General features: G+C 38.9%; 1 protein-coding gene across 5 annotated transcripts in view; it reads left to right on the top strand.

Moving 5' to 3' along the window:
- The first annotated feature begins 3,142 nt into the window (after nucleotides 1–3,142).
- Paqr8 (progestin and adipoQ receptor family member 8) overlaps nucleotides 3,143–24,557 on the top strand; it is a 45,118-nt gene continuing 23,703 nt past the window's right edge. For 4 of the 5 annotated variants that reach the window (XR_009228120.1, XR_009228118.1, XR_009228119.1 and 1 more), the window contains exons 1-3: nucleotides 3,144–3,284; nucleotides 9,364–9,394; nucleotides 13,193–14,013. The gene's annotated coding sequence lies outside the window, so the exon portion shown is untranslated. Of the gene's footprint in view, nucleotides 3,285–9,363; nucleotides 9,395–13,192; nucleotides 14,014–24,557 lie in introns of all 5 variants that reach the window. The other variant, XM_058583700.1, reaches the window with a different exon arrangement.

Raw genomic sequence — 24,557 nt, 5'->3', positions numbered from 1 at the left:
CTATAGTGATACAGCCACATCAATGTTCATAGCAGTTCAATTCACAGTAGCTAAACTGTGGAACCAACCTAGATGCCCTTCACCAGAAAATGAATGAAGAAATGAAACATTACTCAGCGTTAAAAGAGAATAAAATTATGGCATTTGCAGGTAAATGGATGGAATTGGAGAATATCATGCTAAGCAAAGAAAAACAATCCCAAAAAAGCAAAGGCCGAATGTTCTCTGATAAGTGGATGCTGATCATAACGGGGGAGGGGTATGGGGAGAAGAACTTTGATTGGGCAAAGGGGAGGGAGAGAAGGTGAGGGGACATGGGAGCAGGAACGATGGTGGAATGTATGACTGCACCTGTGGTGTGACTCTACATTGTTTACAACCAGAGAAATTAAAAGGTATGTTCTATTTGTGTATAATGAATCAAAATGCATTGTGCTACTATCATGTATAACTAATTAGAACAAATAAAAAAGATGTAAAAAGGAAAACAATAATAACTAGAGCTTTTAAACAATTCTATATATTGTATAAGTTTCCATGAGTAGGTCTTATTATAGGTCTTCATTTAGGATCGACCAGTAGAAACCAATATAGACCAGGATATTCCAGGCAAATGGTTTTATCTCAGCCACACTTCCAATTCCTCATGTTCCCATCCCTTTGTATTTCACATGAATGTATGAAATTTAGTAACAAGATGCCATTACATGCACTTGAAGCTCCTTGGAAAGGGATGCCATGTAAACACAAAGTAAAAGTATTATTAAAAAAACAGTGTCAGTCTAGTATGTATACAACAAAAAATAGACCAAATTATTTTGTTAGAGATAGGACAAAATAACTCTTTAATCTTGCGTATCTTTTTAAAAATCATTTTGCATGTTGCCCATGTCTGTGGCTTTCAAGGGCAATCTGAAAGGGAAGTGGTGACTGGTCAGCCTTCTTATTGAGAACATACTGCAATATCCAAGATTTTTTTGCCTGTTTCCAGCTTTTAGAAAAATCTCAGGTCAAATTTTATTTCACAATTGGAAAGTTACATGGAGGGAGGTTTGGCAGTGCATTTCCTTCCATAGACCAAAGAGCATCCTGATTGTTTTTTTTTATGAAGGATTAATAGGCTTTAATTATTATTCAAAAATAGAAAGGTCACTCTAGAACTCTTTTTCCAGAGTTACCAAAATATTACTTTCTGCCTAAAGTGAAGTAGGTTATCACCTTACAGTGGAAAATGGAAGGGGCTTGCATGGAAATCAAGTAGGGTTTTTTTGTTTTTGGCACTGTAGATGGAACCCAGGGGTACTTTACCACTGAGACACATCACCACTCCTTTTTTTTTTTCTTTTGAGACTGGTTCCCACTAGGTTGCTTTTGGACTCGCTAAATTGCTGAGGCTGTCCTGGAACTTGTGATCCTCCCGTCTCAGCTTCCTGAGTCACTGGGATTAGGAAACCAAGTAATTTTAACAGGCATAAAGCGCCTCTTTTTTTGTTTTGTTTTATCCCTGTCCCCCACCCCCACCCAGGGTCTCCCACACTGAGCTACATCCCTAGCCCTTTTCATTTTTTTTTTTAATTTCGAGACAGGATCTTACTATGCTGCCCAGGCTGGCCTCAAACTTGCAATCCTACTGCCTCAGTTTCTGGTGAAGTTGGGATTTCAGGTGTGTGACACCAAGCTCTAGGAGAAACTACTATTCTTAATTTAGAGGCTCTAGATAGCTTTACTTGGTAAACAGAACTTTCTCTCACATAGATAATAATGCCTGACATCCATTACACTTTACATGTAGGCTTACACCTGCCCTTTGAAAAAAAGTGAAAAGAACAGTTGAAAAGGGATTAGAGGACTTGTTAGTCTCCTATTAAAACTTCATACTCCAGATAGAGGAACTCTGGAAAAAAAAAACATGCAAGAACATCAACAATGAGTTTCACAGCTCCTCTGTTCTTACTGGATAGATCATTGTAGTTGGATTGAGACTGTGAATAGGACTTCTGATTTCCCAGCTTGTTTCTTGAGAGGCTCAGAGTGGCAGAGGAGGGAGTTTTCACCTTCTCTTCATCAACTCTGTTGTACAATTGTAATCTTGGCTTAAAAACAAATGAATGCCAACTAAGGTTAAAGGCCCATATTTTTGAGGATATGGAAGAAGTTCCCTGACAATTTTCCTGATTCTGACTGCCAAGTAACTGCTCAGTCTAAAATGTCTTCATTTATGGAATTCAAATAGTCCTGTTAGATAATTTGCTTTCTTTGTTTCATGATGTTTTGCTGAGGGTAAATCAAATAATGACTTTAAAAATGTTTTGAACAGGAAAAACATTATAAAAATGTGAAATGTTAGACGTGTCACTAAAACAAGGTAGTATAAGGGAAAAGTTCTAGGAATCAACAGACCAAAATTAAGCCTGTCGCAGAATAGTGAGATGAGGTGGGTGGAACCCCTATAGTAACATTAATACAGCCCATCTCCGCAGGATTGGATCAGTTTCTTTTCTTCAAAAAATACAGACTGCTCTGTAACAGCAAAACCGATTCGATTGGTTAACTGATGGTCCTACTACTTAACTGTATTTTTCTCATGGGAAAATAGAGCATTGTGGGTGAGGGGCAAGTCGGGTCACTGGTGCCAGGACCTAATGGAGTTCTCTATATGGAAGATGGGTTGGTAGTAGTGGGTTTCTTGGCCTGATGGTGTAAGATGTGGGTTTCTGTGATGAGCCTTGCACGGGTGTGTTTGCAAAGGCCTTCGTGATGTGTTACAGCATGATTTATTTCATGGGCATGACCCTCAATGCTCACAAAAGGGCAGTGAAAGAATGAAGGCCAGGATTTAAATCAGTCTTGAAATGGCAGCTTAAGTTTGTTGTTTCCCCCTGGGATGGGTTCCTGGAAAGAATCTTAAGTGCGGTTGGCTGGTCCTATCCTCAACCCACGGATTGTTGTTGTTGGTTTTTTTTTTTTTTTTTTTCTTTTTCCCTTGCAAAGGTGGTTACAAGAGTCTGAGCCCCCAGTGGAAGGAAGCAGCGTCAGTCAACTTCCTTGGCAGCAGTGGCGGCTGCAGTCGGGTGTGCGCTGGGGCTGCGCTGGGCTGCGCATCCCGCCCCGGGGCCGAGAAGGGGCGGAGCCAGCGCTCGCAGATCTTCTCCTCCCGGCCGCTCCCCCGTGCAGAGTCCTCTGCAGTCAGTCGCCTGCAGGAGGCTGGTAACAGGGAGCTGAGCTGGGAGTGCAGGCTGGACACGGCCGGGCTGCGCGCACCCGCTCGGCCGCCGCCCCTGCGGGTGAGTCCCACCGCGCATGGCGAAGAGCGGGCAGGGCTGGGGATCAGGACCGGGATGCTGAAGAGCCTCGGGCCTGAGTTCAGGAGGCGGGGACGGCAGGATCGCGCCATTGGGGAGCTACAGGACTAGAGGCTGAAGGGGGGTCCAGAACCGCAATGTTGGGGAACCCGAAACCGGGGCGAGGGTTAGGACGCAGGTGTTGGAGAGTTTCACTAACCGAACCTGGAAGGCAGAACACGGGGCAAGACTGTGGTGTTGGGGAACCCGGAGCTCGGAAAGGCTGGGGTGGGGGGGTTGTCTGTGATATTTGGGAGCATCGTAGCTGGAGTCCTGAGAACTGGGGATGGGGTAGGTGTCAGGATCGCGACACGCGGAAGATTGGGAGGGCGGAACGAGGGGCGCCCTGCCGGCATTCTTGGGGCGCCCTCCGCAGGACTGAGGGGAACTGAACCAGAGAGGGGAGTGCCCGGAGAAGAAGAACGGGGTGGGAGGGGGCACTCGAGGGAGGGAGCCCTGGAAAGAGCCGGGTTGGGCGGTGCGTGTAGCTTCTTGCTGGAAATATGGGGGTTCTTCTCCGAGAAGACGGAAGTGATGGGTGCAAAGATCGGAGCTGTGTTGAGAATTGGGGGCTGCTGGTTTATGGGCGGGGTGGTGGGTGGGGTTGGAGGGTGGAGAATGCCGCGGCTGGGTGTCGGAAGTGGCTAGTGGTGCTGGGACACAGGGAACCTGTCAGCCATGAGAAAGCAGTCCTCTCCTGGAACCAGGTCGTTGACACCTCGAGAGGGCATCTGCTGGAGAGAGGAAGAATGGGTAACTCCGAGAGAGAAGAGTAGGGACCCAACGCTCCCAGACCTCCGGGAGTATTAGGAACCTACTGGGAGTTACCTGTGGGCGCCCTGGTGTGAGGACCTGGAGCCGGCCAGAGCATCACAGCTTGCTGTGTAGCTGCTTGCGCTCCTGGTACTGATGGACAGGAGGAAGGCCAAGGAGACCTGCGGTCCAGATTGGGCTGTTTATCTTGCTCTAAATTGCACCCTATATTTCTGACCTGGCTTAAAAATTATTTAGTCCAGGGACCCGATCAAAAGAGTCTGTGCTAGAAATAATAGTTACAGAGTGAGATTTCAAATAAACAGATAATATCTATAGTATGTGTACCTTAGGCGTAATTCATATAATAAAGGTGTGTGTAATTTTTAGATACACACACTACTTGCTCCCCTGCTTCCTCAGAGGCTGTTTTGGAGTAAAAACTGGAGGAGACCGACAACACACACACACACACACACACCAGCCCACAAATGCACTACATTCCACAGCCCAGTAAACACGAGGAGTATTGTAGTTTGGGATTGTTTGTGTCAGTGAAGCTTCTCTTTACTGCAATTAATAGGAAGTTGCCTGTATGGAAGGTCGACTGCCCTTGACTGCCCTGTTAAGATCAGCCACAGCCTGTACCCATCCCTGAGCCGCTATACCCTCGGCCAAGTCAACTGAAACGGAGCCAGACTGCTTGGCTTTAGCACTTAATGGGATGGGGTAACCAAGTGTGTATATAAAAACGATCAGATGGCAGAGCTTGATCTGATAGTTTATTTTTTTATTTTCTGTTGTCTTGGGTGCACAACTCCCTTCAATTATTTAAATAATGTTTGACTACCTTTTATTAATATATCGTATATTGCTGATTATGTATTGTAATTAGTTTATTTGCTCTAACAGCTACTCAGGAAGACCCAGGGTCTGTGAATCCTATTAAGTGGATTTATTCATTGCAAGATACCTAGGTTTGGGACAGAGAAAAGGTGTTCCCTCCTTTCTTCCTTCTGTGCTAAGTGTATAGGTCCATCTTCTGACACACACTGAGATTGATGAACTTTCTAGGAGGAGTGTTTTGGCCACTAGCATTTGTTGCTGGTTCTGATCTCCCCAGCTTCTTCATAAAAAGGAAATCTCCTCAGTAATTATGCAAGTTAAAGGGAAAGGGAAGTATTCATTTTGCAAGTATCATTTTAAGACAAGTTTTGTTTCATTAAGGAGGTATATGTGTAATTAAGTGGTCAGAATCTTGCACCAAAAATCTGCATTATCATTGCAGCAGCATATTTATTCACTTGGGCATAAAGCTGGCTGATGCTTCCAATTCTTTATCTAAATGTTAAAATAAATATGCCAGTATTTATACATTCAGATGAGTATTTCTCCCTTTCAGATGTCTCCTCTTGGCAAACCACGTACTAATCTTAGTGATGCTGTCATTGCTGGGAATAATTTTGGAGCTCCTGCTTTGTAGTTGCCTTCTGAGTTTGCAGCACATTTACCAAATTGCCTCAGTGATGGTCAATCTTCTTCTGTTGGGAAGGAGCCAAACACCTAGTGGGGCCAACTTGGGCTTCTGGGGTAGAGAATTGAGGTTATAACATAAAGTGTGCCCATTAAAATAATGAAAATTCTCACGAAGGGCTGGTAATTCTAAAAGATATATGTTTTCAAAATGGGAAAAATAATTACTCCAAAGTACAATCCTCACTTGGGTATTTATGCTCTAGTATGTGTGAGAATAAAACCTGTTATACTTTATTGTTATACTTTATGGCATATTGGGCTAGAGGAAATAAACCTTTCTTTTCCCCTTCTTGATATTCTTTGCTAGGCAGTTTCCCTTACTGCATATTTTCAGAAAGCAAAACAAATAAGAGACTTGTTTTCTCACACATAAAAAAAGATACTCAGAAAGCCACTTATTCCAAGTAATGCCTTGTGATTGAGTCTTCATATGAAAGAATTTTACAGAAGCAAGTGGAAGAGAATGATTTCTTTAAATTCCTTTCAACTTTAGGATTCTAGGCCATGCAACATGAGAAATTAACAGAACATGCAGCTTTTCTTCTATTTCCATAAATTCTACCCCCCCCTTTTTTTTTAGATTATATGTCATAAATTTTCAGGCAGCCATGGCTCAAATCTGATCTAGCTGTGGTCTTGGACAAGTTGTTTCACTTCTTTCAGCCTCAGTTTTCTTACCTTAAAAAGAAGTTACTAATAGTTATGTGTCTCATGGGGTTGTGATAAAGATTAAATAAGATTTATACATGTAGAATACCTAGCTTGGGGCCTGACATATAATGAATGCATAGAGGGTCTATTTTTATTATTAAAATTATTTATTGGTAGCTTTATATAATATTTCTTTGAATCCATGTGAAAACTTATAATTTTTCAAGTAATGATTTTCCTTTTATCTGAGTTGTAACAACTGAACATGTACATGAGAATATTTTGTTTTTACCCTCTTATCATCTTAGGAGTATTTAAAGGATAACCTTAAAAACTACCAGTTAGTTACTTTATTTTGAATCCTGATGTTTTAAAAATGAATATACCAGTTAGGACTGTGCATTACAGTTTGGTGTGGTAGTTAAAATCTGAAGGAAAAAGGAGTTTTAAAGCCTCTACTATAATTTTTTCCCTGATCCAATGAAAATATTTTTCTATTGAAATAGTTATCATTCTCTTGCCATGTATTGAAAAGGATGATTCCAGTAAACATCCCTTTAGTTAAAACATGAATTTGTTATGCTTTGTTTTTTTAAAGGACATGGAAGAATGGCTTGGCACTAAATTCTCAGCTCTTTTGTAAATCTTGGTGTGAATTTTTTCAAATTTATGTATTTTACTTAATATATAGATATGTTAGCAAGATGAAAAATAATTTTATGCTAATTTTAATCAGATGTTAAGGGATTGCTATGAAATAGGTTGTGTTTCATGAAATACTCAACCTTTTATGAGAGTTCCCTGGGTTTTAGCAAGTGCTAGAGTTGGAGAGAGACACAAGACACAGGCTTTGACCTCCAGAAGTTCACATAATGTGCTCTCTCATGACTGTACATTGTTAGCCAAAGATTTTTCTCCTAATGGCTTATAGGACTAAGCATTACTATGGATTTCACTGTAAGTTCTTTTCTTTCAATTTCCTGGAGAAGTCTAAACAGGTAGATCTCTCAAGAGTGTTCATATTTTTAAAAAATATTTATTTTTTAGTTGTACACAATACCTTTATTTTGTTTGTTTATTTTTATGTGATGCTGAGGATCAAACCCAGGGCCTCACACGTGCTAGATGAATGCTTTACCGCTGAGCCACAACCCCAGCCCTGAGAGTGTTAATATTTTTGAGGTTGATTAACTCTTTTAGGATGAGATCTCTGTGTATCTAGATGCTATGAAAGGAAGTGATATCTATGAAAGTACTTACTGAATTGTAACTCTAGCAATACTTTCCTGGAGGGTTGTGTGTGGTTCTTGCTTTCTCTTCTTAATGATGACTTATGTACTTGTCAAGTATGGAACATAATATACAGGGTTGTTTATCCCACCACAGTGGTTCTTCATGAAGAGAGAGGTTGATCTTGCCCACCCCCTGGAGATTTCTAGTAATGTCTGGAGACATTTTTTGTTGTTGTAACTGGAGTAGGGAAGGATGTTACTGGCATCTAATGGGTGGAGGCCAGATATGCTGCTAGGCGTCCTAGAAAGCACAGGACAGCCCCTAACAATAAAGAACACTCTGGTCAGTGGTATGGAGAAACCCTGGCCTAGAACCTGGGATTTGTGGTGAGGATTAACCTGTGCTAGCACCCTGGCACCCAGGTATTGACTGTACTATCTAGATGAATTATTCAACCTGAACATCTATAACATGCACAACTGCAGAGATATTGTGAAATTAAATGGTAGTGTTTATGAAGTGCTGAACACATTGGAGGTCCTTATTAAATGGTTACTCTTAGTATTATGACTGGTTTGTAGATCTGGGTTAAGACCTAGGGATTGTGCTTCAAACAGACATAGCTTTGTTTTTTGTTTTTTTTTTAACCTATTATGTACAGAAAGAAGCCAAGTTTCTTGATCCATCCATGTGTCCAAAGGTAGGGCAGAGGAATATACTTCTTGTTCCTTCTGCATTCTGGCCCAGGTTCTACCAACAGCTAGATATAGTCTGCAGGTCACACCAACCAAATGAACAGGACAGTTCTTCAGACTTGTCTTGTGTAGAGGAAAGATGAGCCGAGGATGAAGTTTTCTGTTTCCATCTGGGCTACACCTGGAAGAAGGAGACAGCCAGGCTATGGAACTCCTTCTCACTGAGCTTATCTCCCAGACTACAGAAGGCTCTTCTCAGATCCCTGTCTACTCTTGGTCTGAGCTTCCTCTGCTGTGTGAGCAGGCAAGGAGGACTGGCAGTTTCTCTCAGTTTTTCTTTGGCCCCTTGTATTGAGCACAGAATTCTTGCAGGGGATCTCCTTACTTTTAACAAAATATTCCAATCCACGTTTGTTTTTGTTTTGCTTGACATTATCCTGCCATCTGAGAGGGGAAAGATTCCACTTTAATCTCCATTTCTTTCTGTTTTTCCTCACCACCCTGGAGCCATATGAGTGAGTAATCAATTCACAGTAACATGCTGATCTTCAGGACAGAGATGGGGGTGGAGGTGAGGCAAATTCCAAGCCACAGAGTGTTTAGCAGACTGAGACTAAATAACAGTGGTTATTTGGCCGTGAGCTAGAAACCATTAGAGCTGTATAATAAGATAACCTGGGGCTGCCCCAACTCCACCTCAAACCACTGATTCAGTCTCAGTGGGTAGGGCCTGGGCATCAGATTTTTTAAATGCTTCTCAAATGATTCTGATGCCCATTGAAAGTTGAAGGACAAAAACCACTGCCTTCTGAAATTAAGGACCAGCATTTTAAAAGGAGAGAAAAGAGAATATAATTTAAAATGTCAAAATAAAGCATTGTTTTGTTAAGCTTTTGCTTTAGTGATGGGTGTAGGCTGGCTTGCTTTTGATGAGGTATAGTGTAAAAAAGTTTTAAAAAAAACATTGTTTTAGAGTTTTAGCAGTGTTTAATTAATATTGATAAATTTACCTTGTTCAGTACATCTGTGTGTTTATCTGCAGGACAGTTTTCAAAGTGTTTTCATATATCTTGTCAATTATATCTTTGCTACCATCCTATGAGACATCAAGAGCAGATACCATCATATTTATTTTTATTTTTATTTTTTTGCAGATGATGAATTTACAGCTTGAAGTTGGAAAGGGTAAGAAATTTGTCAAAGTCATAAGAGAAAATGGCAAAAACAGGGGCTGGGGTTGTGGCCCAGTGGTAGAGTGCTTGCCTAGCATGCATGAGGCACTGGGTTCGATTCTTAGCGCCTCATATAAATAAATAAAATAAAGGTCCATTGGCAACTATAAAAATTATTTAAAAGAAAATGGAAAAAACAGGAACTTGAACCCAGGGCTTCTGATAACTGCTACAGGGCTCTGTCCTTCATATCTTTCCGCCTCTTCTGATTTAGCAGATTCTATGAGAAAGAATGGAGCTACAAGTAGAATATGAGTCTGGCTTCAGCATTACAAAATAATTACTATTAACTAAGCATTTATCAGTGTCAGGAAATGTATTTATATTACTTTATTTAATTCTCAGAACAACCCTGTGAAATACATATATTATTAGTCCCATCTCACAGATGAGGAAACTGATATGCAGAGAGTTGTGACTTACCCAAAGCGTAGAGTAGACTTTACTCAAATAAAATTCTCAATTGCTTTAGTACTAGCATGTTGGCATTTCTCTAGATTTAAGATTCCTTGTCTTATCAGACACAATGGTATACACTTGTCCCAGGGAGGTTGAGGCAGGAGGATTGCGAGTTTAAGATCTGTCTCAGCAACTTAGTGAGGCCCTAAACAACTTAGTGAGACCCTGTCTCACTATTATTAAATAATAATAATAATAATAATAATAATAATAATAATAATAATAAATGGGCTTGGGAGGTAGCTCTGGGGTAAAGTACCTGGGGGTTCAATCTCTAGTACAATAAAACAAAAGACTCCTTGTTTCTTTTTTTTTTTAAATATTTATTTTTTGTAGTCGTAGTTGGACACAATAACTTTATTTTATTTATTTATATTTGGTACTGAGGATTGAACCCAGGGACTTGAACATGTGAGGTGAGCGCTCTACCGCTGAGCCATATCCTCAGCCCCAAGACTCCTTGGTTCTTAAGGAGGAACAAAATGGCCCTACTACCTGAAGCTTTCATTCAGCTTTCCTTGTGTGTCTGGAGTCTTCTACCCTCCAGTGATTGAGAGAGAGAACCCCTCTGTTACTCAGACCTATTTTGTGGCACTTGTCCATGCTGTTTGTGATACCTAATGCTGTGAATCATTGAAATTCATGCTGTGACTTGGGTAGACCTAGCTGAAGAGAAACCTGAACACTAACCCTTGTGGAATGATATCTTGGTAGACTTGCCTGTGGTCTCGGAACCAGAGGATACCTTTTCATTCATTTATTTATCAAATACTGAAGCCAGCAGGTGCAAGGGTCTGTGCTAAACACGGAGAAGAAATGATAAGCAAAAGTATAATCCCTGCTGTATGGAGGTTACAGTTTGGAGGTGGGTTTTAAAGATGATACTTTGCTTCAAAAAATGGGTGGAGAAAGTAATTATCATGACTTTTTAATGCTTGTATGCAGGACTAACACCACCAGGGCAAAGCAAATCTCAAGCCCTATGTAAGTTGGAGGGCATCAGTTAATTACCTGCTCAGAAGCTTATAGTGGATGAGTTAGACTTCATGTGATCTCATGTAAATTTAAAAAATGTCCCTTCCTCAAAGGTGGGGAGTCTTCTTGCTGCATTAGGTCAACTGAGTAAGATGATCAGGTTGAACTGAGCCATGGTTGAAGGGAGATTTTCTTCTCTGCAGATCTGAGAAAGTACCATAAGCTTCAATAGTCTATTCTTAGACTATTCTTAGACTATCCCTACTTTCCTGTGTGTGGAGAATTCAATACCACATCAGAGCAGTATTTGTGGAATGAACAAATTAATGATAATTATGATGAATTTTAATGTATAATAGAGGTAATGGATGACATCAAGATTTTAAGAAGAGTATATAAGGTTTACTTCCCTTTGTAGAGAACCCAAAGACCATTAAAGTCTTTGCTAAGGGATTTCCAGCTTTATTATTCATACTTCTCCCATCCATTGACATGCTTAGCAATATATAGAGAGTGACATTCAACAAGCATTTCATAATAAAAACAATAGTCTTGCTGGACTTGAATTGTATCATACTTTTCTCTTTATTTTTTACTTCTTATAGTTTTCTTTCAGTTTAAAAGATAATGTCACAAGACATTTATATGTCCTATGCTATGTGATTCATACATAGGATAGGATATATGTACTGATGTTACAACATAGTTATCCATATATCACAGCTCTGTGGAGAAGACAGTGCACCTGCATCAAAATTTTGTCACATGAAATAGAAGGAAAATATTGAACTGTTTCTAATTATGTGGCTGCGATCCATCTCATGACCTGGAGAACCTTGGGGTCTAAATACTAATCAAATCCCAAAAGTCATAATAATATATCCATACATAAAGACTCCCAGAGACATAGAATAATTACTATGTTTTGAGCAATTACTATGTTCCAGTTATTATACAATGTACTTTACTTGCTTTATCTTTAATCCCTGCAAAAACCTTGGGAGGGAGATATTATCCCAGTTTGCAAATGAGAAAATAGAAATGAAGTGGCCAACCCAAGACTATGAGAGTTAATGTCAGAGCTGGAATGGCAAATTCCTTGTTTGTGAGGGGCCATGGAATAGAATTTGGGAATCCTGATTTAATAAAGGGCTCCTTTAATATCTAGCCTGGGATTAGTTAGAAGGAGGTTAGTTCTATCTGTCCAGCTCATTACCCTAAGAAATTTCAGAAGTTGGGGCTGACTCTGAATTGCTATACCCGAACCCACTGGAGGCATAAACCTAGGGTTTAGAGTGGGTTCATTAAAATTATTTTTTTCATTATTTCATATGCCTACAAATCCATGTGTATGTGTGGCAAATTGCTAACAGATCATGAAAATTAAGAAGTGTTTTTCTTCGGGCTGGGGTGATAGCTCAGTTTGGAGTCACCCACCCTACAGCTAACTTGTGATTGTGTGTGTCTGTGAAAAATATGGGATAGCTTGGCACGTTGGTGCACACCTGTAATCCCAGCAGCTCAAGAGGCTGAGACAGGAGGATCACGAGTTCAAAGCCAGCTTCAGCAAAAAAAGCAAGGTGTTAAGCAACTCAGTGAGACCCTGTCTCTAAAAAAAATACAAAATAGGGCTGGGAATGTGGCTCAGTGGTTAAGTGCCCTTGAGTTCAATACTCTGTAATACCACCCCCCCCCCCCTGCCAAAATGGGCTAATGAATACTTAATGAATGTGGTTGATTTAGTAAACTTCCAAAGCATAGAGAACTAATAACAACTTTTTATTCTTATTTTTGATGGTGAAAGATTGGGCACTCATGGATGGCCTTGAGTGACAGTGAAGTTCTCAGTGTATCTTACCTTTCCGCCTCATGCTGGTGACCCATGCATGTCTCTAGAGAGGCAGGCTAGTCTCATGATGCCCGTGTGACCTGGGAACAATGTCTTTAAAACCCTTCCTGATCTATAACAGATTCTATTTATTGAGCACATGTTGTATGCTAAGAGTTTTACTATATGTAGTCTTTCTCTTGCTCTCTCTCTTCTCTCTCACACTATAGAAATTTTCAAACAGACAGAAGTGGACAGAATGGTATAATAAGCCCCTAGGTGCTCATCCTCCCACTTCAGTAATTATCAATCCATGGCCAACTTCTTTTGTGCATACCTTACCTCCAGGTTATTTTGAAGCTAATCTCAGATATAGTATTTGTGAATATTTGAGAATCTGATTCTAAAAGATAAGGGCTCTTATTATAATTTCTTACACTTCAAAACAATCCCATTGGTGAGGTACCATTTTCATCTCTGTTTTTACAGATGAGGACCATGAGACCCATGACTTGCCCAGGTCACCCGACTTGTAAGAGGCAGAGACAACATGCACACCCAAACTGCCTAACTCCAGAGCCTGTCCTGTGCCCTATGGTCGTCACTGGATCCCTTCTGCTGTAGCTAATCCTCAAACTATAGAACTGGATCCTGGGACTATAAGCAAACTCCCAGGGACATGACTATTGATTTCCATGAATTCAGCCACCCCACCATTGCTGCAAATTGGGTCTTAGGTACAAAGGCAATGAATGACTATGAAAAGCCTGAGTGGTCATCTCCAGGAATGAAAAGACTAGCTTGAAAGAATAATGGATTCTATTTAGGCAGGAAAACTGACAAAGCAGTCAAACCATTATTTTTACATTGTTTAAAGAATGTTGGAGAAATAATCCACAGTGAAAAAGGACTCAGCAGAAAATGTGACTGTCATTGGGTGACAGCTACTAGGGAGCTAGAAAGCTTTTTTTTGAAATGAATTTTTCTTTGGTTTGCTCTTTTGGCAGAAGGAATCAAAATCTCCCCACTGAGTCTTTTCAGTTTTGTTTCTAGCACAGCTAATTGTGTTTATTTGTCTCCAGAACCAAGTGCCTGCCTCTTCTCCCTTGCCTTTTCTTTAGGTCTCTCGCCTGCTGTGTACTGCTTTTACTGCCAAAAATGTTCTTCTCACCTGGGAGCCAGTTGGTTGACAACACCAAGAATACATTGGGAGCTTAATTCTGCCTCCCCGGAGATCTGACCTAGCCCCTGGCACCCAAGCTTGCTATAAAGAGAAGAGTGATGAGAGAGAAATCAGATAATCTGTGAAAGTAAGCATGTCTTTTGTCTTACATCCATCCACTTCAGCCTTCAAATGTTAAGAACAGAGCAGAAAGCAAGTAAATACTATTTATTAATTGGTCAAAAGAGTTTTGCTAGTTCCAGTTCAAGAAACTGATTTTTCCATTTTTTTTCTTTTCAAAACAAATATCACATTGACTTTTCTGCTTAATGCTTTTCTGTCTCATTGGAACCACTGAAATTTGCTTGATTCTTAAGCCTCAGTTTCCTTTCCTTCCCTCTTTCCAGCCCAGTCCTATCACAGAAGCCATGTAACTTCTGGAGAACTACCTGTCTCTTTCTTCATCCTTTTACCTGTGGAGCACTAAGGTGTAGTATTTGTCACCGTGCAGTTGAGGAAGAACCCAGAAATTCCACCTTTGTCCCTTCATGGGAATATGCCAACACAGGCCTCTCAGATGGTGTTCTTTTCATGGACCATGTATTTTCCTTAATATTTACTGCTGCAAATATTTTTAGGTTTTCATTATTGATACTTCTGCTTAAATAAAAAGTCTAGTGGGAAAAACAGTGGAACACAAGCCATGTAGCTCTCTATAGTATTTACTCAGGGATGGCAAGTTATGGCTCAGTGCCACAGCTCTCTCTTGAGCCTGGCCTCCCTTAAAGAGCCTGTGTTAGACATTCCCTCTGAGCTCCTGTCCAGGCCAGAATGCCACTCAATACATTATTCCAGGGTTATCATTGAGCAATAAGGGTTGACATGAATGATGAAATATATTTGCCATTTCCTAAATAAGGGGTCTGGAAAGCTCTTCCCATACTGAAATTCTGTGAGCCTTTCACCTGTGATCACAGTACGTCTCTAAATGGTTCTCTTCTTGACTATGAATCAGATCAAAGGAAGGGGAAATGTTATCACTCAAAGATACCAAACTATTTCTGGGAAGCAGATGACAAGAGAAAATGTTTTAAACACTGATGGTTACTAGAGGATTTGGAGGTCAAACTCTCCCTTTTGCCTCATAGTAGGCCCTACATTGAGTTTGTATGTTGGCTGGTAAGCCAGTAAGACTAAATAAAGTCATTCTTATTTTGGGAGAAAAGGAATATTTAATGCAGTGATCAAAGGAAATAAAAGGAAATCAAAACCAGAGCCTGTCCCTAATGAGTTCCTAATCTGGTATTAGGTGTTGTATTAAGCTGAATTTAGATTCATTGTAGTTTAATCAGATGAGAAAGTAAGAACCATAGCCCTAGTTTTAACTCATTCTCAATTCACATAATTCTCTTTATTTTTGAAGAAATCTGAAGGTATTAGGAATAACAGAACTTCCTTGACAGAAGATGTTTTTAATGTTCATGACTATATTATACTTAATGTATTGGGTAGTAAGAATGGCTTAGGGGAATCCATAGTCACCAGGAATAATTTCCAGTTGATAAACTGTGCAGGCAGAAGCTGCACAGTCTGTTCCAGGCCTGCCTGTCTCTAGAAAGATTGACAGAGGATGCCACGCTGTCATCTGCCTGGTTAAGATCAGGCCATGTGTGCACCAGTGTTTTTCTTTTGTTGTTTGACTAACAGCACATTCTTTTAAAGGAAAAATCAAACCCAGGCACTGTTTTTGAACGGTCTGATTTGACAGCAAGAATGGACAGAGCTGTTTGTCCATTTTAGAAGTCTCAACTCTATATTGGGGGTTGGGAAGGGAGGAATGAAAACCCCATATAGATCTGACAATGCATTATGCTGACCAAGTTATTTTAAGGGTAGTTTTTAAAAATCAGGTGAGATTTAGACTCCCCCACTCCCCAGTAAAGATATACTTTTACGTATTAATTTTTATCTAAAACTCATACTTCAGAAGAAATCACTTCTTGCTTACTATTATTACTTTTTGCATCTTTTCGGATGTCACATAAAAATAGGCTAAAAATAATTATTTGCTTGTCTTTTGGGAATGTTGAAGTAACTGAATTCCCTGGAGAGACGAGTGGCGGGTGAGGCTAAAAGAGCAAGTTGGTTGGTGAATGCAACTTTTCAGTAGATATGACGATTCTTTGTCAAAGAGAGTGCTGTGGTGATGGAAATGAAACTGCAAATGCTGACCTTGAATTTTCTGGTAACACAGAGTGCTTGTCTCTTCCTAGCTCCAATGATCTGTGCATTTGCCCAAATAGCTTCTTGCTAGCACTGTATCCTTTGTTTGCTAAAGTCATGTTGGAGGCTTTAAAATGCCCCCTTTGGGCTTTAAAAATATATCTGTAGTGGTGAGGGTGTACTGGGGATGGAACTCAGGGCCTCACTCATGCTAGGAAAGCACTGTACCACTGAGTTATATCCCAAACCCTTTTTAATTTTGAGACAGGGTCTCAATAAATTGCCCATACTGGTTTCAAGCTCAGTCACTTGAGTAGCTGGGAAATTAAGATTACAGTCATATACCACCACATCTGGCAAAATGTATCATATTTGTATGTTAATGTGATAGCAAAGTAATATAATATAGTCTATAAAACACTTAATAAACTTAATCCATTAAAGTCCCTAGTTTTCAATTCTGCAAATATTCCAATGAAATTGACACAGGTGCATTAAAATAGGTTGGAAATCATAATCTAGAGTTTAGGTGCCCTTTATATATATTTTCAAGCACTCCATTCATTTACCCATTACTTTCCTCAAAAAAAACCAGAATGTTAAGAACATAATAATTATTTCAACAATTGCCATAAGTTGTATATTTGTTGCTCAATGTAAGTTTTTCGTATGTATCCACATCTGGGATGATGGCACTTAATGAGTTAAAACTCAAAAGTGACTCTTGCTGTATCTGTAATCATCCTAATACTTGCAGTTCCATTCATCTTTTTCAATTTTAATTCAGAAATCCCAATTTGTGAGCCTTTATTATTTTTTTCATTTTACAGATGGCACTGCTGGTGCCAGAAGGATTGTGGTTTATTTTTAAGTTTGTGCTTCATTTAATTTCACAAGAGTAGGACTTGGGACGTGTGCCTTCCATCCCCCTTTGCCTCTAAGATCAATACAACTTCCAAGGCGAAAAAGCTGTCCATTTTTAATGGTGTTTATAATGTATGTGCCTTGTTGATATCAATGACTATATTTGCTACACTATAGCTTTAATTAAACACAGTTTTCAATTAACTAACTTTTTTTTTAGTTGCTCAAGACAATACAGTGATCTTGACATATCATACATTTGATTCAAATAGGGTATGAATTCTCATTTTTCCACATGTACAGATTGCAGGATCACATTGGTTATATATCCATGTGTATATATACAGCAATCCTAGTGTCAGTTGTATTCTGCTGCCCTCCCTATAATTAACTAACTTTTACTGACATACTCTGTTTCAAAGAAAAAACATCAAAGCAGGAAAATCAATTGCTGATAGAACTTTTAAGAGCAAGTTCCCAGTAAGATCTAGACCCACCCAATCTTCTTGACTATTGATATCTCCATTAGCCAAGTTTCATAATGGAGATGAAGGACCTGGATGGTTCTATATTATCAAAATTGTATGCACTTACTCATTTTGGAAAGTGGACTCAGATATCTTAGAGTGGTTTCCAATAAACCAGTTTGAAACAGAAAGTATTTCCCAAATAGCACAAAAGTTTAGGGCATAGGCTCTGGAGTACAGATTCTTAGGTCTACCCTCTTCTATCTGAGTGACCTTGGGCAACGTACTTAACCTGTTTCCTCATCTATATCATAGCTGAAAATGGTAAATCCTATTTCATCTACTTGCAAGGAATAAATAAGTTAACATAGGCAATGAACTTAGAACTTTATTTTATAGAGTAAGTGCTCAATATATGTGAATCAAGTCATAGAAGTAATTATTATCAACAGTTGGGCAAAAGGGAGTACCAGTTGGAGCAGAAGGAAAAATAAATCTCTGGTTTCTAGCTTGAATACCTGGGTGTAGTAGTTTATTCAGGAACAAGGAACATAGGACAGAAGTAGGGTTAGTAAGGCAAGCTTGATTCTCTTTGGGAAATGTTCATTTTAAGATATCGTTGTTATAGCTGAGTGGGGATATCAAGTGGATATTGAATATACCCCATTCTATTACTAAGTTTTCTGTGTTTCATATTTTCTCTTTGATTTTCCTATAAATTTCTTGAGCTCTGCAAAAACACTAGATTCCATGTGTTTCAGGATTTCCACCTGATAGTAATGAATACAATAACTGCATGTAGTAGACTCTCAGAAAATATTTGTTAAAGGGATAATTACTTTCTAAAAATTCTAAATTTCTTGTGTGAAGGTAACATAGGAACATAAATATAAACATCCTAGGATCAAAGCTGTAGAAACCAGGAAAGGAAAGGATGGTATACTTTCATGGGGTTTTCTTTTACCCATTCACTCATTCTTACAAGAAATCTATAATAAGCACTTGCTGTATACCAAGCATTGTTCTAAGTGCAGAAGATACACACTGCACAAAACAAAGATGCCTGTGTTAACGGGACCTATATTCTGGACCAGTAATGAGGCTAGGAAGAACAGACAACGTAATAACTGACAACATACTAAATAAAAATAATAAATTAGCCCTATAACCATTACAATGGCTACTATTTAAAAAAGAATAGAAAATAAGAGATGAGGATAAGGATGTGGGTAAATTGGAATATTTATACATTATTGGTGGAATAAAAAATATTGTAGCTGCTATACAAAACAATATAGCAGTTCCTCAAAAAATTAAAAATGGAATTACCATATGATCCAGTAGTACTGCTTCTGAGTATGTATGGATGCAGAGAACTGAAGGCAGACCCTTGGAGAGATATTATACACCCATGTTCCTAGTAGCATTAAGCATAATAGCCAAAAGGTGTAATCCAATTGTCCATTGACAAATGAATAAATAACAAAATATGGTATATGCATATAATGGAATTTTATTGGGTCTTTAAAAAGATAGAAATTCTCTATATAAAGAGCACAAGAACTCAATACTAAAAAATTAATAACTCATTTAATAAATGAGCCAATGAAATAAACAGACATTTTCAAAAGGAGAAGTATTCTTGACCAACAATTATATGAAAGAAAGTTCAATATCATTAGCCATCAGGGAAATGTAATCCAAAACTACTACTGAGATTCTATTTTACCCCAGTAAGAATGGAACTCATCAAAGATACACAATATCAAAGATATAACAATAAATGCTGGAAAGGGTACAAGGAAAAGCAAAACTTATACTCTGTTAGTGGGAATGTACAGTTACTTTGGAAATCAGTGGGGAAGTTTCTCCCAAAACTGCAAATGGAACTATCTAATGATCCAGCTGTACTAATCTTTAGTAGCTATCCAAAAAATAAAGTTAGGGCTGGGGTTGTAGCTCAGTAGTAGACCTATTGCCTAGCACTTGTGAGGCACTGGGTTCGAGTCTCAGCACCACATATAAATAAATAATGAATAAATAAACTAATTAATTAATTAAAGGTCTATCAACAACTAAAAATATATTAAAAAGATAAAGTTAACATGCAATCTCATGTTTATAGTGGCACAATTCACAATAGCCAAGTTATGGAACCATCTGGGTATGCATCAACTGTAAAGAATGGAATTTTTTTTAAAAAAAAGGAATTCTGTCAGGGCTGAAGTTGTGGCTCAGCGGTAGAGTGCTCGCTTAGCTCATGCGAGGTGCTTGGTTTGATCCTCAGCACCACATAAAAATAAAAACAAATAAAAATAAAGTATTGTGTCCAACTACAAGTAGAAACATATTTTTTTAAAAAGGAATTATGTCATTTTCAGGAAAATGAATGGTACTTAATAGCATTATTTTAAGTAGAATAAACCAGACTCAGAAAGATATATTTTCTCTGATATGTGAAAGCTAGAAAGAACAAAGAGAAAAAAGGGTGTCATGAAAATAGAAGGGGACCATAAGGGCCGAGGAAGGGAGCCATGGAGAAGGAGGAGGAGTGGGCAAGGACGGTTCTGGGGAGCGAAATTGGTCAAATTATGCCATATGTATGTACATATGCCACAATGAAACCCACTATTCTGTATAATTAAAATGTACCATTTAAGCAAAATTTTTAAAAAGATACAAATTCTGAATTATGCTATAACATGCATGAATAGGGATGGGGAATGAAACGTCATCCTAGACTAGAAGTCCACAGAGTAGTTCAGTTCATAGAGATGAAAAGTAGAATGGTACTTGCCTGGGGCTGGGGCTGGGGCTGGGGGAAGAAGGAGTCATTGTTTAATGTGGATAGAGTTTCCGTTTTGCAGGATGGGGGTTCTGTTGGTTGCTTAACAACATGAACGTACCTGACACTACTGAATTGTACACTTTGAATGATTACAATGATAAATTTCATGTTATGTATATTTCAACAAAATAAAAATGTGAGAAAGAAAATAATATATTGTCACAAAGTGATAAGTACCATGTAAAATCAAGTAGAGCAGGGTAGGGGCCTCTGGAATGCCAGGGAGAGTACAAATGCAGCATTAAATCAAGAGGGTGGTTGGGAAGCTGCTTTGAAAAGGTGAGATTTGAGCAAGGACTGCAAGGAACTGCTTGTTTCTTCACTTGCTGTTATAGTCTGTGTCTAAATATTCCAGGGACCATCGTGGGTGGCAATGTCCTGGATCCAGTGGTGTCTATCTGTATAGGTGGTGGGCAGCTGATGTAGAAACTCTGGACATAGGTATTTCAACTTGACTGGAAAAACAAGCCAGGTACTCTGGTAGCAGGCATTTGCACAGATTATAATCAGATGTCATCTGAGACTTGAGGTTGTGTTACTGTAAGGATACATGGTTTTTCATTTATGTGGCACTTTCTAAAAACAAGAAGCAAAAAGCAGGAATTTGATTTTTCAGTTATTCCTAAATGTTCATGTTGTTCTTTAGCCTGAGGAGTCTTGGTTCCTTGGGAGCTGAGAAAACATTCATTTCCAATATGAATTTTAAACTCCTTTATAAGAGTAGGATTTTCAAAGCGTCAGCTGACCTTCCTGTCAACTCAACTAGGGAGGGCAGCTCAAATGTATACTTATTTCAGTTGCTCTCTATCTGGTAGATCATATGGCATGGAATGGTGAGCCACTTATAAAAATCCTGTGACCTGGACCTGTTGTATTATGAATTTATGAGGCTGGTATAAACAGGTATCAAGTTGCCATCATTTAAGGTAATACTTTGTACTCCTGAAAAAATTGAAAGAGGCTTGTAGCACTGAATGATTGAGCTGATTTTTCTAAATGTAATTTTTAACCCCACTTTTTCAGTGGGGTAAAAAGAAGAGTGAACATAAATCTCTACTTTGGAATTAGGAATAAGTCTCCCATCCCCCTCCTCTTATTGAACTTGAAGAGAACTGACATCTATGGATGGACATGCACCTTCATCTTATCATTGTATTCCCTGATCAAGGATCTGAAGTCACACCAGCTGCCATTCACAACACACATGGTTGTTTGCAACTTTTTCCAGGCTAAAGTAGTAAAATAATTACTAAGGTCACAGAGACTAGGTGGGGGAAATAGGAACTGGTGCTCTATATAATTTTTTTCTACACTATGGCAATAATCATTGGTTTGCTGAAAAAACAGCACCAGTCTCAAAAATTGCCTCTCATTCCAGTTTTTAGTAATGTATTTGACAATGTTTGATTTCTTTTAGTTCTATATGAAATTCTTTTTTTTTCCTTTTGTTGGTGCTGGAATTGAACCTGGAGCTTTGTGTATGCTAAGCATACACTTTACCACTGCGGTATATCCCCAGCTCTGAACAAAATGCTTATAAAATTATTGGAATAAATAAAGTATCTTAAGTACTAAGATAACAATAACAGAAGAATATTTTCCTTGATCTTTATGCATAGGGAGCTGCCTATAGTCATTTAGCCCCAGATGAGCTCAGGAAACTCCCTGTACCTCTAGTTTCTCCTAAAATACAGTGTTGATGATAGAGAGACAAGCATTTCTTTATCCTCGTGCCAAAATGATATAATATGGGAGTGTAGTAGCTACTAGGTATACGTGATTGTCAGCATCTATCTCATTAGAAAGTGGTAGCAGTACTTAGTAACAAAAGAAGGAAAGTTCAGTGGATTCAATACACATTCATTGAGAATCTATTAGGCTGTACCAGGCTCTAAGTGGGGAGGAGAGGGAATTTAATATCATGCAGCATAGTACTTGTCCATAAGAAGTTTATGGCCTGCTATGGACCCACACAACTGCAGGACAAGTTTGTATATGACAGCATAATCTAATTGATACAAACCGAAGGTTGTGGGAGAATGGAAGGAGGAAGGTATTGCTTTGGCTTGGTGAACTGGAAAACTTGGAAGAACCGGCTTATTAGAAGTGACTTCAGAGATGGATAACATTTTCTGAGGCAGAAATAGGGAGGAAATCATTCCAGTTAAAGAGAACAACCTGGGTAAAGACCTAAACAGGAATCCTTTTCTAGCATGCAGCTAGAAGTTATTTACTATGACACTGCTGCTTTGTCATAGGAAATAACTAGAAGCAATCTCTATACCTAGTCACAAGAGAATGGACAAAAACCTTGTGGAACATTCACACAATGGAAAATATTTAGCAGAGAAAGTAAATCAAATAGAGAATCATCTAGCAATTCATCTGGAAAAAAACCAAAACATATAGTAAGTGAAAGAAAGAAGGTAACAGATTGTTGGGTGCAAAGCTTATATAAAAGTTAAAATACTCAAAGGTTAAATTATCCAAAGGTTAAAATGTTGTTCATGGATATATAATATTATTACATCATTATATGTAGATATATAATATTCTAATTTCATGTGAAAACAGAGAGAATGAGAACTACACAAATCAGTATATAGTGACTGCTTCTAAGGAGGAAGACAAGGAATGCTAGGTTTCAGTTGTATCTGTTTTATAGACATAGAGATAGATAGGCAGATAGATACATATGCACTTGTATGTACATTTACATGTATATTTTAAAATATGAAGTAAATATGACATTTAAGATTTGACAAATTGTTGTATTATCCTTTATATTCTTCCATACATTTGAAATATTTCATAAATTTTAAATGAAGGAGAAAGTCATAGTGCATGTTTAGGAAGGAAAATGGTGTAGATCAGTGGTTTTTAAACTTTAACAAAACCCTTGTTAAAAAAAAAATATTGTTTTAGGAACCAGGAATTTTCTTACCATGTGGAGTGTATGTACCCTGACATGTTCTGTTCTATTCACTTTCTCTTTGTCCTACATGAAATCAAGCATGGTGATGCCTGCAGATACAGATTAGGAACAGTTCGTGAGGGGCTTTGAATGCCATGCTCAGGAATAGGAGCTTTAGTTGGCAGAGGGGAGAGGGCTGCCAGTGGCTTTAAGGCATGTTATTTTCTGAGCTGAACTTAGCCAAATCAAATTTGATAGAACTAGGGTTGAAGGTTGGAAGATTCAAGATCAACTAGGAGGTTATCACCGTTGAGTGTAACTGGACCAGTTCCAAGTCTGTAGGGGAAGTGAAAAGAAAGAACATGTTTGAGAAATGCTGGGTTTAAAAATAAAGAAGAGATTTAATAACTGGGTTAAGGGAAGGAGGAGGGATTTCAAGGCTTGGTGACTAGGAGATTGGTCCTACCAGTAACGAAAAGAAGTATTGTAGAAGTTTGGTTTTAAAATGCAATGTGTAAGGTGCTGATGGGGACATCCAGATGGCTATACTGAAGTCTCAGTTGAAGTTCAAAGGCATGAAATCATAATGGTCCTATAATATGTTATGACTTCCCATAGCACTACACTGTACCTCCTGAGGAAAACAATGAGATTAGGTGTAATCAAGGTGGGGCTAGGCAAGTGGACCCAGCAAATGGATAGGGGATAAAGGGCGAGAAGCGCTGGCTAGGGCAGAAATGAAATAGCTGGCAGGGGTCAGGTTTGTGACGGGATGTCACTGGGGCTGAGTGAGGTGAGTGGACTAGGAAAGAAGAAGGGCTAGAGGACTAGAGGCAATGAAGAACTGAAAGAGAGTATCCAGCAGGTATGAAGAAATATACAGGTGGAAATCAGGAGTGCTGCAATCAGGGAACAAGAATTTCAAACTGGAGATCTTGGAGTTAAAGTAATTCTGGGTTATAAGTGATCACTACCTTTGTAGAAAATATGAGCAGGTAGTGGATAGTTATGATATAATGGAGATGGAAAGCTGTAGCTGTGTAATAGTTCTCAGTTATTGATCTGAACTGCGTAAATCGACTTTTTAAATGAAACTCCTCTGTGCAATAACTGATGATAATTTTAACCAGATCAACTAACTACTGATTTATGAATCACTGCTTCAAATTGTGGAAAAGGACATCCTGGGAAATGGAATGCAGCCTTCAGGAGTACCTATAGGAGAACCTGCATAGGATATCCTGGTAAAGGAGACTCTGGCTGGTGCTCTTGGTGCACTGCCTCTTTCCATGTAGTTCTTCCTTTTCATTCGTGGTTGATGGACTTTCTTTTACCGAGACTTAGCCAACTGGACTCTTGGTACAGAGGAGTCAGAG

This window comes from Marmota monax, unplaced genomic scaffold (genome assembly GCF_021218885.2).
Source record: "Marmota monax isolate L192 unplaced genomic scaffold, Marmota_monax_Labrador192_F-V1.1 WCK01_AAM20220418_F8-fsc00191, whole genome shotgun sequence".
Classification (NCBI taxonomy): Eukaryota; Metazoa; Chordata; class Mammalia; order Rodentia; family Sciuridae; genus Marmota; species Marmota monax.
Note: the sequence above shows the minus strand (reverse complement) of the source record. Positions and strands in the feature narration are given on the sequence as shown.